The sequence below is a fragment of the Triticum dicoccoides genome, chromosome 2B (genome assembly GCF_002162155.2).
Source record: "Triticum dicoccoides isolate Atlit2015 ecotype Zavitan chromosome 2B, WEW_v2.0, whole genome shotgun sequence".
Taxonomy (NCBI): domain Eukaryota; kingdom Viridiplantae; phylum Streptophyta; class Magnoliopsida; order Poales; family Poaceae; genus Triticum; species Triticum dicoccoides.
In genome coordinates this window covers 358,640,247-358,648,777 of record NC_041383.1, presented here as the reverse complement: position 1 = coordinate 358,648,777, position 8,531 = coordinate 358,640,247, and positions in this window count along the sequence as shown.

The window sequence follows — 8,531 nt, the reverse complement described above, 5'->3', positions numbered from 1 at the left end:
TGTATTATTATGGGATTGATTTTCACGATCTGTCCCCTAATTCTTTCCTTAATATCTCGACGTTTATCGTTGTGTGTGAGGCCTTTCTCCGTATTTCGCCCCACTTCGGCTTATGGCTAAAATCTTCAACGTGAAGCCCAAGGTGGTGAATGGCGAGCACGCCGAGTGCGGTGGCGCCATGGTGAGCAAGATGCCCAAGGTCACATGGCCGACGGGCACCTTTAATGATTCCGTCAAGGAGTGGCAGCAGAAGTGGTTCTATATCACTGAGCTGAGCGGTAAAAAGTGGGCCGCTGCTCCTGAATTCAGATCCGGAGCCCCACTGTGACTCACGTCCTGGCCCAAGAAGGGCCTGAACTGGTCCGCATCCGATGAGCTGTCAGTTCTCCAAACAGGCGTCCAGATCATGGTAGATAAGGATGTCAAACTCGTCAATGTAGTTCAGGTGATGTTAGTTCGCCTGGTTCTCCCTTGCCAGCACCGAGCCTGCAATTTGTGGGAATACGACCTAGCCGAGCACCAGACCCTACGGGAGCTTTACGGCTCCTCACACAAGGACATCTGGAAGGTGCTCTTCAAGTCCGGCAAACCATGGCCGGGCTCCGCCGAGGACCGCGGGTATCAACTGTACCACTCTGCAAGTCCGGTAAATCATTGTTATGTTTTGTCTATCCATATTTAGCTAGCGTATCCAGAGGGTGATGCCTTATTATGCTTTCTGCAATTATCCCAGGAATGGACAAAGAAGGTGGGGCGGATTCACTGTCTGGCCCTGCTGCCGGAAGAACTGGCGAGACCTCTCCTGACGAAGATGTTGGTCCCAACGCTTTACGAGGCGCCGAAGAAAGAGGCCTCCAAGAAGGTCAAGGAGACCCGGAGCAGCCTCCGTCGCCGCGATGCTTCGGACACGAAATCCGAAGACTCCAGCGCCCATCCTTCCTCCGAAGACGAGGAGGAGGAGGAAGAGTACAAGACCTCTATGGGGGGAGGGAAGAAAAGGATGGCCTACTCATCCCTGGGGGCCAAATCGCCAAAGAGGGGGAAAGGTTCCCTCCCGGAGGCATCCACCACGGCTGCCAATAGCAGCCCGGAGTGGGATCCTAGGGCCCAGCCCCTGGTAAAATCGTGAGTACACGAAATCCGAACACGCCTATGCGCCCGGCGTTACTAGGGAGCAGTAGTTTAACTGTTGCCATACTTTGTGCAGCCCGACGAGGTTTCGTGCCGAACAGTTCTCCTCGGAGGATTTGCTGAGCTCGGATGCCCTAGAGAGCGAGACGCCTCCAGAGGGCCCTTCCCGAAGCCTAGGCACGATACCGAGGTGTCGTCTTAGCGGGGCCCGGACCAGGGAGGGAATATCTCTGGGGCGGATACATGAGAGCAGCGGTTTCCATTAACATCAACGGCGGGGGCGATCTTAGATTCAGCCCGCAGCCGGACATGCTCCTGGAGACCTTTAAAGCTCCAGGATTGGGCGAGCAGCCCCCCTTGACGGAGGGAGGCAAGTCCGCTCCGCCAGCAACCTCAGTCCAAGAAGAGTTGTCGGGCGGTCTATCGACAGTGCTAAATAGTGCGTCCATCGTCGATGAACATCGCGCCCTTATGGGTGCGGTGATTGAAAAGATTCTATCCGCTGAGAGCGGACTGGATGAATCCTGCCTTAGACTTATAAAAGGCTTTGAGGTATGTTTTTGGAAACCTTTGGAAGATTGACATAGTATGAGTAGTAGCCCCTGATGCATTGTCCGGTGAAAGAGGGAGAGCCGGACAGGGGATCAAATTTCCGCTTCATGGGAGACTTAGTTAATGACAAATATCCCTTTGTTTGAAAACAGGCGTCTGTAGCGACGACTGCTTCTCATAATGCGGAGGTGTCCGGACTAAAGCAGAGTCTGGAACGGGCTGAAGAAGAACTTGGCCGCATGAAGAAGCAATTGGAGGACAAGCAAGGTATGCCGAAACCTTTTGCTAAGTTGAGCACGAATTAATAGTTGTGCCTAATGAAATTATTTGTATTGTATGCTCTAGGAGTGAGTGCCAAAATTGAGGCACTGAAGAAGGCTGTGGCCGAAGCCGACAAGAAGGCCACCGCCGAGCAGGCTCTTCGTGAGAAGCACGAGGCCAGGGTCATTGAAGCTGAGCGAGAGCTCCAGGAGGCCGTGAGGAAAAGCGAGACCTTGGAGCGGAGTTTAGCAGGGAAAGAATCCGAACTCGCCCAAGCTCTCTAGGCCGCAGATGATGCTTGGGAAGAAGCCCGAGATGCTCTGAAGAACATTCAGGAGGCACGGAGGGTTGCGGCTGGTAAGGCCTTTTGTACTCAAAATAATTTTTACATAGTAATGGGAGGAACTCTAAGCGACGAGCCGAATTCTTGTTTCTCCAGGGGCGTTTGTGGACCTACCGTGCAGCATATCTGATGCTGCCCAATTCTACCGGGCTGAGGAGAAGAAGTCTGCGGAGAAGCATTTCTGGTCGCAGTATTTGGCGCCGAATCATCCGGTGCCCTTTATCGATCAGCTGAAGCAGCTGGTCGAACTGCACCAGGCGGCCGAACTAGACATGAAGGACTTAGTTATCCGACTGTGGCCCGCTGAGCCAATTCCAAGCAGTTACATCGGACTCGTAAAGCGGATTGTTGGTGCTTGCCCTCGACTCGACGTCATTAAGCGATCGGTCTGTATAGAGGGTGCACGCATGGCGTTCGCCCATGCAAAGGTGCACTAGGGGAAGCTTGATGCTGAGAAGCTGATGACTAAGGGACCGCCAGAGGGAAAGGAGCAACACAAGCCCGAATTATACTATGAAGGTGTCCTAAAAGGAGCCCGCCTTGTGGCGGAACAGTGTACCAAAGACACTATATTTCCCTGAAGGCAGTCATTCTGTCCTTTGTAATGCGGGATACTGGCACTGTAATTGTTTATTGCCTGTTATATGAACATTTTCCTTCCTGTGCGGCCGTTTAGTATATATAAATCCCGAGAGTTGGCCAGTCGTCGGCTTCTTCCCCCACGTAGAAAGTACGGGAGTGTTTGGGACATACCTGAACACTCTTTATCCCATCTTTGGGTCCTTGAAGGAGGTGTTCATCACTGCGAACTAGGCAATCAGACTATAGGGCATTATCACTCTCACTTAGACATAGGAATTTGAGTATGGTAGGTGCAGCCCCTGGTGCTCGGAAGACCGTACGAGGGGCTCTAACGGCGCCTGATGGGAAGACCGATCCTTCGCACTTTGCATTTGTTATGGAATTATGCGGAATAAATCTTTAAAGATTTTACATCCTCTCGAACAGCTGACCATCTCTCGCTATATCATGACAGTCAGTTTTCGGCTTTCTCTACTGAGGTGCTCGTCCGGAAGAACCGGGACACAATCGCAGTAGTTCTCCCAGTGCTACCTTAGCCGATGGAGCGGAACGTAAGGTACCAAAACATGGGAGCCGGGAAAACCCAACTAATGACCCAAGACATGATTCAGAGCTAATGCATATAGTGCTATAAGTTCGGGGTGCCGAGCGACCGAACAGGTGGCCAGACTTTGTAGCCATGTTATGAGTACTATGAACCCCTGGCATAGTGGGGCATGACTCTATGTACGGGTGTCGGCATGACGAAGAAAAGAGCGTCAATGAGGAACGACCACTGGTGAGTGTTATTTTAGTCTACGTATTGTAGTAGAGTGACATGTCTATGCATATGAATACGGTTTATGCGTATTAAAAGTGGTGTGCTAGAGGAACCTGTCGTGGGCAGACTGGAGGAGGCTGTGTGTGGATCCGAAGTGTATCCGGACTGTCTCCTTGGGGGGTACTTATGTGTTCCCGCCTTGTGCGTCCGAGCTGATTCCATGTCGTCGGTCCTATTCTGCGCAAAAGTCAGTCTATAAGTGCAAATGCTTAGAGGCAGTTGCATGCCATATGGTGGTTGAACCGCGGGTGCCTGATCGGGGTCTGGTCAAGCCGGGCTATCATGCCGTAAAGTAGCTTGGACTCCTCGATTGGTGTCCGGGTGGTTGGCTGCCGAATCGAAGTTCGATAAACAGGCACAACTCGCTATATCAGCGGCGGTATAATTTCCACTCCTAGGGCGGAGTGCGGCCTTGCCCATAATTGTGACCATGTCACGTGGGTTTGGCTTGATGCTGTACCGCGTTGAGTCTATCCAACGTGGTTTGTCCCGATAGTATATGGTAGTTATTGTATAAGGGGACAATGCCGAAGACTTATTCTTTGGCATGGTATTTTTTTGGTGATCCGAAGACAACCTCCAGGGTGGTGGGCCTATAAAACTTGGCCTTTGCACCTGGGACGACATCTTTTAGAAGATGTTATTGATGGGTTTGATCCTCGAGCGGTCAATACCTATCTGGCAAATTTTGCAGCGAGTTTGGGCTGTTGTTTATGCCCATAGGGGCTCGTGTGGGATGGAACCCACGAACTATTGGGTTGATAGTAAGTTCAGTCAAATTGCTATGGTGGATATTGTCCGGACGGTCGATGTGATCGGAGATGGTTGGCCGTATTTTGTACTGTGGAGGATCTTCCTTTGACCTCGCCATGTTTGGTGGTCTGGGCTTCTTGTTGTTTGAGACCTGCTTTCATTGTTTCCGGCGCCCGACCGGGCGTTTTGTTTTGAGGATCCGGCATTCTCTATTGGTATGCTTGGCCACCACTCTAGGGGTACCATGAATTTGACATGGTTGGTCGAGTATGCTGCTCGGGCCGGATGGGCTTGAGCTGTTCTGTTTCTGCTGACCGGACTGGGGGTCACGAAATTCGGCACCAACTCCCTTGTCTTGGTCGTCATCATTATTTTTTTGACGCTTATGTCTGTTGCGTCGAGGTTTACGGATGCTGCCTCGCGTTTCCTGTGTGTTGCCCCTGACCGTGGTGTATTGGTGTCGGGGTGTGGGCCTTAGGTCCTCCTTCTTAGGTTGAGGTAGCGAATTGTGCTTTGCGTACCTTTTGGCGGGGCGGTCAAGTCCATATTCCTCGATTGCCAGGACCTTGGTCCATCTGTCTGTGAGCAAATCTTGGTCAGCTTTGAGCTGCTATTGCTTCTTTTTCAGGTTTTTCGCCGTGGCCAAAAGCCGTCGTTTCAAGCGAACTTGCTCTGCGGGATCCTCAGGCATACCGAATTCATCGTCGCTGTGGCTCACCTCGTCTTCGGAGGGGGGCATGTAGTTGTCCTCCTCCAAGTATCCGTTCATCGCCTGTCCGGCCTGCTCGAAGGCAGGCTGATGGGGATTTTATTCATCTTCGGCACCATCCAGATTGTTTTTGACTCCTGTTCTGGTATTGTTGTGGCAGGGCTTGGAGCGGTGCTGATGACGTTCATACTTCGCCTTCTTCCTTGAGGGGCTATCCTCCATTGCCTCATTGCCATTAGTTTCTTTGGGAGTGTCCACCATATATATATATCATATGAAGAGGTGGCTATCCAGCGCCCCATGGGCGGTGGTTCCTGTTCTTCTCCTACATCGTCGTCCACACCGTCGATGTCTTCAGAGTCGAAGTCAAGCATGTCGATCAAATCATCGATCATGGCAATGAAGTGGGCGATGGGTGGGCAACGAATTCCCTCGTCACCTCCTTCCCACTCGAGCCGGACATAGTTCAGCCAAGAGTCTCCTGCCAAAGAGAGAGACTTTAACGAGTTTGGCATGTCGCCAAAGGGCGAGTGCTGGAAGATATCTGCAGCGGTGAACTCCCTTACCGGAGCCCAACCAGATTCGGCGGGCTCAGGGGTGCGCGGACTAGAACCTACAGCCGGACACAAGTCCGGGGGTCTGGAGACATAGGCTTCCATGGGGGTGAAGCATGTGTTCGGCCCTACCGCCGATGAGTGTGCGGCCTCTGGGGAGGGCTCCATCCACCCATCCCCAGACGACGCAATATGCCCCGGATTTAGGTCCGGAGCTCCTGCAGGTGCGATATCCCGAATATTGTTCGAGAGCAGGTCTAAGTCATTCTCATCGTGACTGTTCGGCGCTCGTGGCGTAGGCCCGAATCCATCGAAGATCAAATCTCCGCGGATATCGGCCGTGTAGTTCAAGTTTTCCGAACCTGGCCTGATGGCCATGGGCGTAGCTATCGATCTGCTCCAGATGGCCAAGTGAATTGGCCCGCAGTGCGAAGCCGCCGAACACGAAGATCTGTCCGGGGAGAAAAGTCTCACCCTGGACCGCATTGTTGTTGATGATTGAAGGAGCCATAGAGCCTTACAGCGACGACACAGAGGAACTCTCAATGAAAGCACCAATGTCGGTGTCAAAACCGGCGGATCTCGGGTAGGGGGTCCCGATCTGTGCGTCTAAGGCTAATGGTAACAGGAGGCAAGGGACACGATGTTTACCCAGGTTCGGGCCCTCTCGATGGAGGTAAAACCCTACTTCCTGCTTGATTGATCTTGATCATATGAGTATTACAAGAGTTGATCTACCACGAGATTGTAGAGGCTAAACCCTAGAAGCTAGCCTATGATGATTATGATTGTCCCTAGATGGATCAAACCCTCCGGTTTATATAGACACCGGAGAGGGCTAGGGTTTACATAGAGTCGGCTACAAAGAAGGAGGTCTAATATCCGGATCGCCAAGCTTGTCTTCCAAGCAAAGGAGAGTCCCATCCGGACACGGGACGAAGTTTTGTATCCGGATCGCCAAGTTTTGTATCTTCACGATCCAACAGTCCGGCCAAAGTATATAGTCCGGCTGTCCGGATACCCCCTAATCCAGGACTCCCTCAGGTAGTAAAGGTTGGCATGCGCTTTTTGTTTTCTGATGCAAAAGCTCTTAATGCAAAGGAACGGTATGTTATATTGCCCCTTATGATAGCAACCTTTATTATGCAGTCCGTCTCTTTTATTACTTTGTCATCACAAGTTTGTACAATGCTTATTTTACCTTGCAATAAGAGATCAGGCATATTTTTTATTGCTTTATGCACCGATGACAACTTAATTGAAGGATTTTTTTCAATCCATAGGTATGTATATGTGGCACCCCGGCTCAGAGAGACCGGAACACCTGGTATTCCAGCCCAGATATCAAGTCTTCTGGAATATAGCACTGCTTGGCATAGAACAAATCAGCTCTCTATTGCAAATGATATAGGTACAAGGGTTCTGGAGACCCAAGGATTACATCGGGATGGCGACACTACACCTGCTAAGGTAGCTCTATGCTAGAAGCAGAACAAGTCGAGGAGGCGGAATAAACGTCTAGCAGCAGAATAACAACAACGGTGGTGAACTCCACTCGGCAGGGACTCTGGCTGGAACGCATATCCTAGATCGCAAACTCGAGATCCTTGACAATCAAGCAATCACGACATGACCTGAGAACTGGCATGACATGCCAGGTGAGTACTTTGAATGTACTTGCAAGCTCACAGCAACCAAAGCAATCAAGACAAACAATAAGATGGCATTTCTAGGTTAATTGATGATGATCATTATATCACTAGAACAATACGGGATTAGCATGGCATGAACATGTTACTTGTGATGTGATGATACTAGCATGCATCATGTTTAAAATATCACAGACCAACTTACTCTGTTAGGAGGTTACCTCGTAACAACAACTTGTATCACCTTACCATCATGGACATCACACGATCACCTCCGGAGCAACCAATATTGGTATTGACAATACCATAGTGATCATAACATCACCATAAGGAGCTCGATCTTTACCCGCGGTCATCACATGACACCGTAAATATCAGCCAACTTTGGTATCAATGATACCATTGTGATTCTCTCACGATCACATAAAGATCAACCAACTTCTTTCCTCATCGAACAAGGGTTTTTTATTAGTTGGATTATTATTATTGTTGACCCATAGTGTGAGCTACTACAAACTGAGCCCATATTCGTGGGTGCGACTATCGATAGATTATACACTCTGGAGAGGTTAGTACACTGTACCCACACTACAGAACCCAAGGCCTCGTACTCCCATTCGGGTGGACCAGCAGTGTTCCGACAAAACTAATCTACTGCATGACACTCTTCCGGCCACTCTGACCAACCCCCCTTTTTTCTAAGTCATGATGGTCCCAAACGGGTACATGAGCGCTCAAACCAAACTTGGGCACACAAGGCTTATGGCCGCCTACCTGATTAGCATAGCGCTCGCACATAACCTTCCCTGTTTGGAGGCATTGGCAAGAGGCATCACAACAGACCGAATCAGGGCCCCGCATAAGGCAAGTGTGGTTGTAGTGGTCAGCTCGATTTAATGGCACTATGACTCAGCCAACAGATATTCAAGTTCAATTATTGTCCGGTTAAACTTGAATGGTGATGAGTTGAGTCACAAAATAGCATGATGAAATGATAATGCTTATGAGCATGATATCAACATGAACATGGATGGGAAGCATAACCACCTAACATATGAATCATATCATCCACAACAACAAATCATGTAATGTACTAGATGCAAATGAGCATGGCATAGCGATGATCATGAATATCCTAAGTACTTCCATAACAGAAGATAATAATGCATCAGAGAAC